The 15,781-nt window shown below is 35.3% G+C and overlaps 1 pseudogene; it reads right to left on the bottom strand.

Annotated features, from left to right (window-relative positions):
* Positions 1 to 778: 778 nt before the first annotated feature.
* Positions 779 to 4,332, bottom strand: LOC125862451 (replication protein A 70 kDa DNA-binding subunit B-like; annotated as a pseudogene).
* Between the last annotated feature and the right edge of the window lie 11,449 nt (positions 4,333 to 15,781).

The following is a 15,781-nucleotide window of genomic DNA, read 5'->3' as shown; positions in this document are numbered from 1 at the left end:
ACTGCTGTCGGAGTGACCTACGGAGTGGACCTACGGGCCGTAGGTCAATCTACGGTCCGTAGATTGCGTCCGTAAGTCAAGGCTGCTCGACAGGCCTTCACTAAAACGAGCATAACTTTTTACTCGGAGGTCGGAATTTAGCAAACTCGGTGGTGTTGGAAAGATAATTCAATTATCTATCTAACCATAGGTCATGGGACACATAATTCATTTTGTGCTAAAAGTTATGACCATCTAAATTTGACCCATCAGAATTTTCAGCTAACTGGCTGCTAACCTTCGATTTACGGTCAGACCTACGGACCGTGGATCAAATGACGGTCCGTGCTGGTCAACCGTAGTTCGTGTCAGAGGCTGGGTAAGGAGGTCTTGATCCACGGACCGTGGTCTGATCTACGGACCGTGGGTCTGTCCGTGGGTCGAGACTTAGCCAATTTTTTTCTGAGCTGGCTGGGGAAGGGTTGCAGTGGCGAACCACGAACCACCAAGACAGGCCGTGGTCTGACCTACGGTCCGTGGATGGTGACCGTAAGTTGCACCTGCAACTTCTCAAAATCTGCATTTTTGTCTATTTTGAATACGGGGTGTTACATATATATATATATATATATATATAATGTTATGTTTTTGCTAATACGGAATGTTGTGTCTAGTGTATATATTTACTAGGGTGGGGAGGCCCGTGCTTGTAGTAAAAATATTATGGTTGTAAAAATATTGTAATATTAATGAATCAAGGGTCAGGGCGTTTGTAGAAGATAGATAATACGATCTATTATATTATGCACTATTAGAAATATTTAGAATATGTACAATAGACATAACTATGATGTCGAGTTGAACGATTTGCACATACTAACTTATGTAACATAACCAAAATAATATAGTACATGTTGCAGTTTTGGTATATAAGATTAGCATGTCATTGTCTATCATATTTAGAGGACACTGCAGTTTGCTTGTCGATAGCTAATCTTCCTGATGCAAAAAACCAGAGCATAGGGAGAGCCATTCATTATATTGTCCCAAGCATAAGAAAAAGTGACAAAATGGTGTGAGGGAGTTCCTGCAATTAGACAGTTTAAAGTATGTTAGAAAGTGCAAATATGGCAACAGATAGCAAATCAATTTTAATATAGGGAGCAAATAGAAAGAAAATCATGAAATTAGCATAAAACTGATAGATTTGCTGTTGAATCTGTGTGTGATTGGCCTAATAGGGTACGGTGAATGAGGTTAGCTAGTAGACAGAAACCTCGTTCCTATTGTTCCTATTGATAACTGTGTATTATAGTGTATGACATCATAAGAAAGTAGAATAAGAAAAATGTAGAAGAATGTATGCAGTGCAAGTTATCCAGAGAAACATGTAAATAGGCTTATATTGCAGTGTGAAATGACAAACATTAACGAAAGAGCAAAAGGAGGGTACAGTTTTATGCTATCAGAAAGACACAACAGACATAAGGATTTCTTTGACTGTGATTTATATGAATGTGAGCAACATTGTTCATAATAAAATGTCAAAAGTGTAATTCTTGTTTTTATAGGTGAAAGGCAGTTTCATTGGATAGGAGTTGAGCTGTTGCAAGGAGTAGAAATACGAAGGAGTTAAAAATTAGTGTCAGTGTGCAAAAGAGCTGCTGCTAACTGTGAAGTTATGAAATTGGTGAATTGTTGTAACTAAAATAAGCTAATTCAACAGTCAACATGAGAGGAGGAATAAAAAGAAATTGTTAACCAATTGATTTGAGCATGGATATGAACATGGATAGAGAGTTTTTAGCCCTGAGTTAATGTGAGACTGTGCAATGTTATGTCAGACATAAACTAAACAAAATTCAGGAATTTGAAAGCAGATAAGAGCAAGTGCAAAAGCAGCGGCATAACATAAGTATGACACTTACAATGTTTTACAGGAACTATGTGGATACGTGTATAAAAGAAAGTAAACTACATGTAAAAGTAGAGACCTTTAGCAGCAATTTTAGAAATAAATGTAAATATGTGGAATGCATAATTATTCTGAACTATAGTTTGGTGTGAAAGTGAGATGTAGACTGACCTTTTACACCTTTTTGGTTGGTGTGGGTGGTTCAAATTTTGCCGGTGCATTTGAAGGACCAGCTGCAGCAGTTGTTGCCATCACTTCTACCTCACTTATTTCCAAAGGCTTTATCTTTTTAGAAGTCCTATCAGTAGTGCTCTATGGAGTATGTTGTTTTTCCATGTAGGAAAGAATGGACAAAGTTGCATTCGTCGTATTTGAGATGCCCCAAGACGACTTTCTTAGCTGAATTTCGAATACTTTGTTTGACATCATCTCATGGACATGATTAAGAGACAATGATTGTCGCTGTAAATGTAACAAGTTAGAATAAACAGTTTAGAACAAAGCATATGTGGTAAAGTGTTTGTGCTGAAGATATATGGTATTATGACAATAAGTGTGTACAAGTAGCTAGTGAGAATGAGAGATAACCTTAGTGCAAGTTATGTCAAATATGTCTTCTGTTGTCATGGACAGTAATTTTTCTCCTAATTCAGCAGAGATAGATGCTGTGGTTGTAGCAGTATTGTCAATAAGATCAATTTGGAAGCTACAACTGAAATGAAGGGAAGTTTGAAATATGTGTATAATATACGCTATATTTTGTAGAAAGTGTAATTTAGAAGTCAAAAAGTGTAGTACCGAGGCACTAATGATGTTTTCCGATTGCATTTTGGACATTCAAAATCCTTTCTATCCTTTGTCCGCTTCTTCTGTTTGCATCCTGAGCATTCAAGCACACAAAATTCTTGGAACTCATCTAATACAGCCATCTCTGCTTCAACATAGAACACTCTCATCTGTGGGAAGTTTTGATTATTTAGGCAAAGCTACAGAATGAGAAAATGAATAAGGATACTCTCAAATGAGCAGTTTCAAGTATGACTTACAGAAGGTGCTGATGAGATTTCTGCAATAGAGATAAGTTGTTGGCCAGCAGGAGTGACTATCATGGGAGTGATAGATGAGCTTGTTGAGGTTTTCTCTGATGGAGAACTTAACAACATTGTTTTGTTTTCTTTTGCCCTATTGTTAGAACAAATAATATGTTTAGTAGGTTCTTTAGATGCAAAGTAAAGCTATAGAATAAATATGAAATGTGAGTACCAGTTGATGAGTGCTACTGCCTGTGGGTAATTCGGATTCACACGTACTGTGGAATTGTACCTAGTCTGCAGTGACAACCCTGTATAACACATAGGTTGTATATTGTTTTGTTATTATATAAAATTATGTTGGTAAGAAGTTGAGCGCATACGTACCTTGATAAGTAGAGATTCCTATACTCCTTCCGAGGATTACAAGCAGATCTGCCTCTGTTGCCATTTTTGAGGAAATTTCATGTCCTTCTATTTCTCCGAAATCCTCCCATAGAGTGAAGAGAAACTGATTTTTCCTAAGAGTGGCAGAACATAAGGACAGAGAGTAAGTACTATGATAATGCTTAGACGATAATTGATGATGTGAGTAGAGAAATGCAAAAAGTGGTTACTTATTAAAAATATTTGCAGAAAATGGGAAAGTAGAATGTCAAATGTTATACTTACTGATTGTCACAAAGGGTAATTTCTCGACACCTATGATGACTGCGACCGACATTTTTTAGGACCACAACGAAGAACGATTGCCAGTATATCTGCGTATATAATACATAATGAAATGTTGCAAGTCTTCTGCAGCAGTAAAGATGTATATTTCAGTTTGATAACAACTAGTATGATGGATGTACTTATTTCAGCAGCAGAATCAACCATTAGATGAGGAATGCGGTCAAAGCTGGTGATATTCAGCTTGGTTGGCGGTGGAAGTGGTTTTTCAACTTCATGAGATGCTTTGATTTGTTCAATTATTGTTTCTTTGTCAAGAATCCAGTAAAATTTATGTATTGGCTTGCCGTATGAAGTTGGTGAGACTTTCACTCTTGCAGTAGAGATGAGGTAGGTATTGAGGAGTTTAAGAGTAGCTGTATACTGCTCGATTTCGTCAGCGTACATAACTGCCTTAATTTGGCATTCCTAAAAGTAAGAGTTATACAAAGTTGAGATTAACTAGGTTGAGAGGAAAAGAGCAACAGTCATAACATAAAATATAATAATGAGCTGACCTCTTCATCTTCCAAAATTAAATTTTGGAATGTACATTTCTTGTCAAGGCTTTCTCGTGGGCGTCCTATTTCGACAATTTGAACTTTGCAAATCCAATCTCGTGTTGCTGGTTCTATTTGGTCGATGTTCACTCTTAGTACCATGTTTGTAGGAAAAATAGTTAACCAAATAATAGTATCTGCAGGATAACATGAATATTAAGTCAAAGTACTTGCTTTGTTGTGTTTTTATGAACAAGGCTAATTAAATTAGGGATATGCAACATTGTTTCATCTCTTTAGACAAAAGGAAAAGATGAATCAAACGAAAGGAGCATTGTGGAGTAAAATGCACCTTGTAGCTGCATAAATGAGTTTTTGATGTAGTAACAAAGCACTAACAAACTCTTGTAAAAGCAAGTTAGGACAAACACTGAAGATAAAGTACAAACTCATAAAGCATCACATAGCATGTTTCATACTATTTACTCTTGCTGCCATTTTCATCTGATAACCATTTATGTGCTATTAGTTCTTTGTCAATCATGAGATACAGCTGTACAATTGTAGAATGCGAAAGTAGCAGATTGATAATCAGATACAAACAAAGCACCTACAGCCGAAATGACCAAACAAAGTATACTACTTAAGAGTTGTAGCTCTTACTATTGGGTCGTATGAGATATAAATTGTGGAAACATAATAAACTTTGTATGTTCCAAAAACAAACAAACTGAAGAACAAATGAAAAAGAAAACAACAGTGTTGTCATAGTAGAAGTAGAGTCATGTGTAAATCTGTTAGGGCCCTTTAGTGGAGCTCAATGAAGACATAAAATCAGTTAGCAGGCATTATTAATGTGCAAAGTACAATTGGAGAATTCTTTTTTCACAGAAGATCTGTTACAGGGACAGAAAATGTTGCAGAATATTAAAACAACAATAATTATCTCTGAAACTTGAGTCAAGCATTTGGGAAAAACAATATGAAAAACTTTACTGAAGGTAGTATGTGATGGCTTATGTATGACTTAGTATCATGGAAGATACAGTTTGTAGAAGAGACCTAATCTGTCACATTTATATCCAAAGGCAGCATTTAGTCTTACCAAAAATGTTTCCTATTTTTCATAGAAACTCAATTTTGATGTCACTATTTAAAATTTCAATAAAAAGAAACCAAAAAAAAAGACAAAAGAAAACAGCTATGTTGCAGATATTTTGATCATGTTGGGCATGAAGGTAAAAGCATACTGCTGGGCCCATGGTATATCTATGAAAGATTGAATAGTATTGAAAGCATTAAATATGAGCCATCAAACAGGAAATTCATAAGGGAGGCTATTATTTTGGCTTTTACATTTGCAATATCAGTACAAATGTAATACCATAGTAATTGACGTCTAGCTAATAACTGTAATTTTGATGTATTTTTATTTTCTGTTTTGGTGACAAGCAGAATCTGGAAGAAAAATTGAAAATGGGAAGAGGGAAAAGATGAAAAGGGAAGAAATAATACCTGAGAAAGGGAGCAAAACTTTTTCTTGAATGAAAGGCTATTAAATTTGTGTTGTATGAGTAATATATATATATAAGGGTAATATTATATTATATATATATATATATATATATAAATATTACCTTACCCTTATCTAATTTGTTATTTTTATTTATTTTAGAAATATAGAAATTATAAAGGACAAAAAAACTACATGTGTCTTACAAATTCATGGGGTTTTGGTTGCCAATGAAATTGTGCCAAAAAAAACAGAAAATCAGTACATTTGGTAGTCAAAAAAGAGACAAAATCATTACCTTTGACTACCTAATGTAATGATTTTGTCTGTTTTTTGGCATTATTTTATTGGCAACCAAAACTGCATGAATTTTGAAGAAAACAGTTGTAGTTTAATTGTTCTTTCTAAATAAGGAAATTTTTTTTTATCTATCTAGCTATCTATCTATGTGTATATATATACTCTGCCTCTCTCTCTCTCTCTCTCTCTCTATATATATATATATATATATATATATATATATATATATATATATATATATACACACACACACACATCAAATCATGTGTCATCTGGTTAGTATGGTAGGAAAAATAGTATAAGATTAGCATTTTGTTTCTAGTGTAAAATTGAATGTAGGAACTGTTAGGCTAAAGGTAGATAATGCATTTCCGTAAAAGTAAAATACATTTGAATGCCTAATAAGTTGACAAGCACACAGAGATCACTACTACCTTTGCCTTTTCCTTTACTACATGTGAAACTTCAATGATACTCCTTGTAGCTTTCTCGTATAGTAAGGCAAATTCATTAATGTGTATTTCACATTATTAGGGACTTTAAATGTGAATGATTCGACCCTATATGATTACGAGCAGAATTAAGTATTGTAACGACCCGAAAATGATAGAGTGAAACTAGAGCCTCACATGTGAGTTTGGAGTCGAGAACTTAATGAAATGATTATATTTGAATTTGACCCAAAAAGTTCTTAAAAATGTGCTTCGGAAGTTACCGGAAACTTGTTTAGCTCTATATAAAAAGATCCGTTTCATTTTTCGAAAATCCGACTTCATATTCTTGTTTAGGGGGTCAAATTGAGTGGGAAATGGGTCTAACCCAAATTTTAGAGCAACCGTATCAAAATCCGAAATTTCAAAGTGAAACCTTTTTCGAGGGTCTACTTTGGAGGGTCATATATCCTAGCACACAAATTATTTGGGTGGCCAATAATATATCCATGGAAAGCCCTTTGAGTTAGCTACCTAACGCACTTCGTTTCATCTCATTCGGAGTTCGGACGAAGAAGTTATGCCCATTTTCGTAAAATCTGTCCGGCAGAAAAAGGCAATTTCCAGTCGCTAATTTTACTGTTCACCTGCCCCATTTTTTTCTCTAAGTGTTGGACGAATTTTTTTCCAAAGGGCATATATTATTTCCTAGATACCATTAATTCAATTCCCATCCCTAAAACATTTCCCTCTCTACAATCCTCCATTAAGAAGAAGAAGAACTTGGAGCTAGGGCTTGGATTCAAGGCTTTCTTCATCAATTTTCTTGGGGAATCATAGCAAAGGTATGGTGACCCTTGATCCTTGATTATCTTTCCTTCAAGGAGTCCATTAAAAAGGGTTTCAAAAGTCTTCAAAGAACAAAATTTCTATTTTATATTCTAGGTATGGGTTCATGGGTAAAATGTTTTCAAAGTCATTATATTGGTGAATTGAAGTTGTATTTATGATTTTAAGATGATTTTATATGAAACTTCTTCAAGAACCCATGATTTCTCTCTATTCCTAGTTTATGCCTTTATGAAGTGGGTTGCTTGATAATGAATGTATATGAATCAAACTTGTTTAAATGTCTTTAGATTGTTGGAGTATGTCATTACCCATGCTTATTTTATGGTGTATTGTTGGTATATGGATGAATTGAGGATTGTGGCCTTATGGGCAAGTTATGGATGAATTCTCTTGTGGTAAGAAAAATGGTTGGGACTTGAGTGTTGTTGATTATGGCTTTGGAGGATGGTAAGTTAGCTTAATCTCATATTATGGATAAAAATTGTTCTTGCTTGGTTTGATCCACTTATGGTGGAGGTGTTTAATTATGAAATGTATTGTGACCATGGCCTTAAAGGCATAGTATGAGAAATTGGAGTGTTATCATGACATTATATGAATGAGAATTCAATGAAGATAATGTGATCATGTTATGAACGTAAAGGTGTTGCTATTGAAAGATTATTTCTCAATTTGACACTCATGAATGTTGATGATAGAATATGAAGGATTCTTCAATATAAAGTATACCTTGAATTGGTAAGACTTATGCATCATTTTCTTGTATAAATGATTATATTGTTGATTGTTGAATCCTCGGATCGGTAGGCTAGTGGCACCCTTCCACACGAGCTTATAATGAACCTTGGAATCGGTAGGCCTATGGCACCTTTCCATGAAGGTTAATGATGAGACTTGAACCGGTAGGCCCATGGCACCCTTTCAAGAGGAGTTAATGAGCTTTCCTAAATGAACCTTGAAACGGTAGGCTTAAAGCACCCTTTCACGTGTTAATGAATGTAATTTGGAGTTGGTAGGCCAATGGCACCTCTCATATGTGATAATGTCAAGGTAACGAACTATTCTATGGGAATGTAGGCTAAGCACCGAGTGGATTTGGTTAGATGGAAACTCCCCCAATAGTTAGGCATGAGTTTCAATGATCGTCTACCTTATCCCATAAACTATGTGCCCGCATAGGTAGCTAGTGGATCCATTAAGCTATATATCGGTCTTCCTTAGGCAAGTAGACCACCTCTTTACGGTGTGGGGACTTATGACACCGGATTCCATGACAAGCTCTCATGGTCTATGTCGGTTAAACGCTTACTTCCCATCATGTGAGATTTCATTATGGTTTCTTGATAAGCTCTACAAAGTGTAGGTAGTAGTATGGGATGCTACCTATACATTGCACGAGTAGGCTTGGAGAGGGTCATAGTGAGTTTCTCTAAATCCTAATGTATGTGACACAAATGTGCCCTAAATGAGGTTATTAAAGAATGTTGGCTCTCGAATGTTTAATATGAGATGCATGCTATACTTGGGTTATATTATGAGTTATTTTCCCTTGTCATGTCTTAATTAATGATATACCTCTTATGTATGAATATTGTGCAAAGGTGAAAGAAAGGAATGATAAGTTACTTTAAGTGACCTAAATGTGGTACCTTAGTATGGATAGTGGTATGGGACGCCATCCATACATTGCACGAGGTATAACATAAGGGTTCTTGAGGTGAAGGTCCAAGGTAAAGGTTTTCATGTTGAAATTGTTTAAAGGTAATATTATGACTTACTTGATGTTTATGCTTGTATTGTATGTCTTTTATGCAACTATTCATGGTACTTCAAAAAGTGGCATAATGCATGGTTTCTAACCAAAATGTCCCTTTTAAAGCATGTTTTGCATGGTCATCATACTTAGTACTTAATTGTGCTAATTCCATATTTCTCTATTTTCTATAAGTGTAGGTTCTGGCAAGTGATCACTCCTAGCTAGTTTGAAGTGTTGGATTGCTTTCCTCTAAGACTTGGTATGTCCTCATGGATTCGAGGATAAGACTTTTAAGTCCTTTTGTTCATGTAATAGACTTAATAGACTTCTTTTGATTGTAAAGGGCCGTGTCCCTACTTATGTTTTATGACTGTGTCTAAGATGGCCATGTGAGACTTAGACTTCCGCTGTGTGTTTTTAAAGTTGTTTTAATGAAGTTCAAATGTGTGGATGTAAATAAGTTTTTTTTTATTCCGCACTATTTTCATTATTGAATGCAATGAATGACTATGTGGCTCGTATAAGGCCCCTTCGGGGTCGAATACGCCATGTTACGACTAGGGGGTACTCTCGGGTCGTGACAAGTATACTAAGTGGAACAAGCTCTGCCATTGAGATGTTGACGTAACAGGTGATGGTTTATTCTAAAGGAAGACGGTAGATTGCGGTGGAGTTATACTTTGACGGCCAGAGTCAGTCTTTCTAAAATGGAGAGCAACAAGATTTTGGGGAAGAGCATGTGTTTGAGCAGAGTATTCTGGCTGGCGTAGTGCCAGAAGAGCTACTCTTTTTTCAGTTGGTATTTTATGGTAAGAAATTGGGTTTCTCAGTTTTTTGGCATCCTTTTTGGTAGTAGGTGTTTGTTGAGGCAGGATTGCATTCATTTTCCGTTTAGTGGTAGACAGCTGAGGGCAACTATTTAGCGAAGTTCTTTTATTGAAGGTAATATCTTGGTGTTCAATTAGGGTCAGTCAACACAGAATAACATAGTACAATGTAGACTGAAGAATACAGCAGAACAGTAACAGAGGTAAAAAAACTATAGAGCAGGAAAATGCATAAACTTACGTTTGTCAGTCAGAAGTTTGTTCTCTATTTTACCAGATGAAGAAGTGTGAGTTCGAAAATCCTACATAATGTATACAGCAGAACAGTAACAGAGGTTAAAAAACTATAGAGCAGGAAAATGCAGAAACTTACGTTTGTCAATCAGAAGTTTGTTCTCTATTTTACCAGCTGAAGAAGTGGGAGTTTGAAAATCCTACATAAGGTGTAGCAAGTATGCAGTGTATTAGTTAAAACTATGCAAAAGCATAGCAAAGGCAGGCAGCATACCTTTGTTAGCTTGGAAGATCGATGAACTCCAAAGAAGCTTTGCATATTCACAGATGTAGAGGAAGAAACAAATAACAGGTGGCAGCTGCAATGGAGGTACCAAATAGGTGTCAACAGAAGAGAGCCTTGACTTGTTGTAATTTTTAAATGACGCGGAAACCGAAAAGGCAAAATAGAAGTGTCCTTAATTTTTTATCTATTTACAGAAGTAGTCTTAAACGTACAGGTGTAAGCAATTTATTGATTTGGTCGAACTGAGGAAACCCTGACTTATTAAAAATGGCAATTTACTGCTAACAAGCTAGACACTTTTGTCATGACAACAATTGCTTTGAGTTGATGATTTTATAATATGTCTATGTCATTGATTGCACTGTGAATAATTAAGAAGTCATTTAATTTTATAAGAACTACAAGAGAGAAAACAGAGATCCAACTAATTGTCCAGGAAAGAGAGCAAAATGAGCAGAGCAAAGGCAGGCAGCATAACTTTGTTAGCTTGGAAGATCGATGAACTCGAAAGAAGGTTTGCATATTGACACAAAATATGGTTAAGAGAAAAAAAGTATGTACCTTTGATGGAACTCACAGAGTTAGTTAAGTTAGTCTTGAGATTCTATCTGCCCTGGTGGGACCATGTAGTCTATTAGTTAATTCATCCTGTTGTTGATATAAATGGTGGATCTTTCTGTGGCCTTCTTTTGCAGTAGAGCAGAACAGCAGGACTGCATGATGATATGTGCTTTGTTTGTGAAATTACAGTCATATGGATGGAGAATGAACTGAGACAAAAGGAAGGGCAGTTATTCTGTACGTAGCAAGTTAGCATGAGAACTAAGGTTGTGACTAAACGACATGGAGCTAAAATGTATGTTGCACTCCTCTCTCTAGCTGAGTTCATTTGCTGCCTTTTGAGCACCAAGAAATTGACAATTCTAATCCCCAAACGTGTGAAGTTGGTACAATAATTTTAAGAGGTTGACAGACCAATTGAAAAGGCTAGTTTGCATTTACTTTTGAATTAATGTTATGTGATACAAGGTAAAGACCCTATGCTCTTCCACTAAGGTGAAGCTGCAATGAAGTATGGTTGATAAAGTTTGTTAAATGAACAATAATAAATTCTATAGAGAATGAAGACGTTTCGACTCTTCTGTTGATATACTATGCAACATATAGAAGCAAATATCTTGGTGAAGTTACATACAAAAAGGATTGATATTGTGAAGACAGAAGCAAAAGGATTGATATTCTCACTTGTCAAAGAGAAACAAGTTGAGATATGGGTTGAATGCGACAAATAAGATCAGAAATGTAAGAATAAGCGTGAGAAATCATCTGTACCTGCTTGCTCTGAATGGTGTCTTTTATTTTCTATGTTGGAAACATTGGTATTCAGTTGAGCAGAACCACCAGCAGAAGGCGTGGGATGCAATGTCTGGACATCAGGACAATTAACTAGATTCATTTTTGTAGAAATGAAGTCCGTGTTACTACTGCCTGCAGCTACAATAATGTGACCATGTTAATCCTACATTTTGAAATGAAAAATAAAGGAATACAAACCACATCCACTGCACACAATTACCATATCAGTGTCTACCACATTCCCAATTTCACAAAAATACTTAAGAGTTAGCTTTAGGTCCAAAGCGAAGCATGATTTTGCTTGTTTTTTGGCATTATTTGATTGGCAACTAAAACAACATGAATTTTGAAGAAGACAGTTGTAGTTTAATTGTTCTTTCTAAATAAGGAAAAAACTAATTTATCTATCTATCTATCTATCTATCTATCTATCTATCTATCTATGTGTATATATATATATATATATATATATACACATCAAATGATGTGTCATCTGGTTAGTATGGTACGAAAAATAGTATAAGATTACCATTTTGTTTTTACTGTAAAATTTAATATAGGAACTGTTTGGCTAAAGGTAGATAATGCATTTCCCTAAAAGTAAAATACATTTGAATGCCTAATAAGTTGACAAACACACAGAGGTCAGTACTGCTCTATTGGTATTAATAAATTAATGTAATTTAGATTCTTCATTTGCAATATATGTTCAGCAATGGATCTAAAAGCATTTAGAATTTGGTCAAAGTATAAGTTGACTGAGTGTTCACATGAGTGAATTCCCTTTATTAAACATGTATATGTCTTATGCAGTGCTCCTTTAGTAGGAAGAAAGCTTGTAATATTAGTTGACAAATGTTTACAAGAAATAAAGCGTGAATGGGATTTTGAAAACAAATAGAAAATTCTGGTACCTGCTGCAGTATTTGTACTTCAGCATCTACATTAGCGATGAGGTGCCAGTTGATTGAAGTAGTGTGTACAATGTCATTGTTGCAGCAGTTTGCTGATGTTGCTATACATTGTTATTATCTTCATGGTAAGAAGTTGAGCAAGCACATTCATCTTTGCTCCAAATTGAAAACGGCTAACCTACAATGGAAGAGAAAGTATGTGCTTTAGGATATATATATGTCTGTTTTCTGAAAATTAGGAAGAAGAACAAGTTAAAAGCTGCAATGAAAATAGGACAATGTATGGTCTAATTGACTGTGTTCTTTAAATATATATATGAACTCTCTCTTTCAACTGATGACATATGAAATACAGAAGAGTAGAGAAAACTAGTGTTTACAATGAACATGTGTGCTATAGTCTTAAATTATAAGCAAAGTAAATACTTGAAATATATAATATGACACTGTGCAAAAAATGAATGTAAGATTACATATTATATACCTTTGAGTAAAGAATATTTTCACTGCCTTTGCCTTTTCCTTTACTACATCCGAAACTTGAATGATAGTCCTTCTAGCTTTCTCCTATAGTAAGGGAAATTCATAAATGTGTATTTGACATTATTAGGGACTTTAAATGTGAATGATTTGAGCTTATATGATTACGGGCAGAATTATGTATACTAAGCGGAACAAAAATGCTAAAGCTTTATATATTTTTGAAAAGTAAATAAATTAAGTTGCAAGCAAATATAGAAGATTAATTTTTCACTAAAGTGGAACTGTAAATTTAGACAGAATATGCTTAAGAGAAAAAAAGTATGTACTTTTGATGGAACTGACAGAGTTACTTAAGTTAGTGTTCAGACTCTATCTGCCCTGGTGGGACCATGTAGTCTATTAGTTAATTCATGACATTCTTGATATAAATGGTGGATCTTTCTTTGGCATTGTTCTGCAGTAGAGCAGATCAGCAGGACTGCACGATCATATGTGCTTTGCTTGTGAAATTGCAGTCGTATGGATGGAGAATGAACTGAGACAAAAGGAAGGGCAGTTATTCTATACCTAGCAAGTTAACATGAGAACTAAGGTTGTGACTAAACCACATGGAGCTAAAATGTACATTTTACTCCTCTCTGTAGCTAAGTTCATTTGCTGCTTTTTGACCACTAAGAAATTGAGAATTCTAATCCCCAAATATGTGAAGCTGCTACAATAATTTTAACAGGTTGAGAGAGCAATTCAAAAGGCTAGTTTGCGTTTACTTTTCAATTAATGTTATGTGATACAATGTAAAGACCCTATGCTCTTCCATTAAGGTGAAGCTGCAATGAAGTATGGTTGATAAAGTTTGTTAAATGAAGTATAATAAATTCCATAGAGAATGAAGAGCATTGGGCTCTTCTGTTGATACAGTATGCAACATATAGAAGCAAATATGTTGGTCAATTTACGTAGAAAAAGGATTGATATTGTCAACACAGAACCACAAGGATTGATATTCTCAGTTGTGAAAGAAAAACAACTTCAGATATGGGCTGAATGGCAGAAATAAGAACAGAAATGTAGGAATAAGCATGAGAAATCATCTGTACCTAGTTGGTGTGACTGGCGTCTTTTCTTTTGTATGTTAGAAACATTGGTATTCACGTGAGCAGAACTACCAGCAGAAGGCATGGGATGCAATGTCTGGACATCAGGACAATTAAGCAGATTCATTTTTGTAGAAATTAAGTCTGTGTTACCACTGCTTGCAGCTACAGTCATGTGACCATGTTAATCCTAGACTTCAAAATTTGAAACAAAGGAATACAAACCACGTTCATTGCACGCAATTACCATATCAGTGTCTACCACATTTCCAGTTGCACATAAATACTTAGGAGTTAGGTTTAGGTCCAAAGGCAAGCAAAAATTACAAAATGCATGCATAAATAAGTAAAGCTTAAGCATAGCACAAAAATCATCATTCAATAACTATAAGTACGTAACTGAAATCGAAAACCATAGAGAAATTGAGTACATAACTGTAAAAAAAAGGTCAACAAGACAGATATAAGCATAATAATACCTTCGTCTCTTCATTTACCACTGCCATTTCCATTTCCATTTGCAGCTGAATTAACTAATGGAGGCGTAGGTGGTGACAATTGTTTTTCCTGAAGATCTCTATTAGCACCAGAAGCTTTACTATTCACTTCTACAATGTCATCATCCTGAGCTTCCAAATCTTCTAGCATTTGTTGGATCAGTGAGACATCAACAACACAATTTTTAGCAGCTTCTTTTTCCTGAAGTGATACTGTACTTTCCAAGTGTTTGAACTTTTGCAAATACATCTTCGATTTTGCCTCAACTTTAGCTTCTTCATTTTTTAGCTCCTCATTTTTCCTTTGCATATCCTTCAATCGATGGAGAATTGATTGAAGGATATGCAGAGGAAAAATGAGGAGCTAAAAAATGAAAAAGCTAAAGTTGAGGCAAAACTGAAGTTGTATTTGGAAAAGTTGAAAGAGTTAGAAAGTACAGTATCACTTCAGGAGAAAGAAGCTGCTAAAAATGGTGATGTGGATGTCTGAGTGATCTAAAAAATGGTAGAAGATTTGGAAGCGAAGGATGATGATGTTGTAGAAGTGAATAATAAAGCTTCTGGTGCTGATGGAGATCTTCATGAAAAGCATCTCTGTTAAATCTGACCCACTCTTTACAGAATCAAAATCTCTGTTAAGATTTTGAATATTTGTCGACAAGTGCTTTTCATGGTCTATTAGAATTCCTTCAACCAGAGAGAACTCTTTATGACGAAAAGCTGATTTTAGATATGAGATCAGTTCCGGTATAGAGAAAGCTTGCGAAATAGAGGAGGAAACCATTGGTTTCAAATGGTACGCCTTTCCTGAGTTCCATGTGCTTGTAGTAAGCGAGTTAATCAGTGCTTTTGTCTCAGTAGTCATGGGAAAACCTATTGAAAGAAAAAAAATGTAAATTTGCTGAAGAGAGAATAGAGTTGTTACCGGTTCGTGAGATGAACTGTGAGAGTGAAGCTCTGGTGCTGCTGAAGAAGACGGCTGGCGAGTGGTTAATCAGATAGTGATGAATTGAATATAGTGTTCCTCCAATAGCAAAATTGCTCTTCAATTCCACAGTCACTTCTCTGCCCACGAGATCGTTGAAGTATGAAAAAAAAGCTA

Source organism: Solanum stenotomum, chromosome 4 (assembly GCF_019186545.1).
Source record: "Solanum stenotomum isolate F172 chromosome 4, ASM1918654v1, whole genome shotgun sequence".
In the NCBI taxonomy this organism is placed as follows: Eukaryota; Viridiplantae; Streptophyta; class Magnoliopsida; order Solanales; family Solanaceae; genus Solanum; species Solanum stenotomum.
This window is presented reverse-complemented; position numbering and strand designations above follow the sequence as displayed.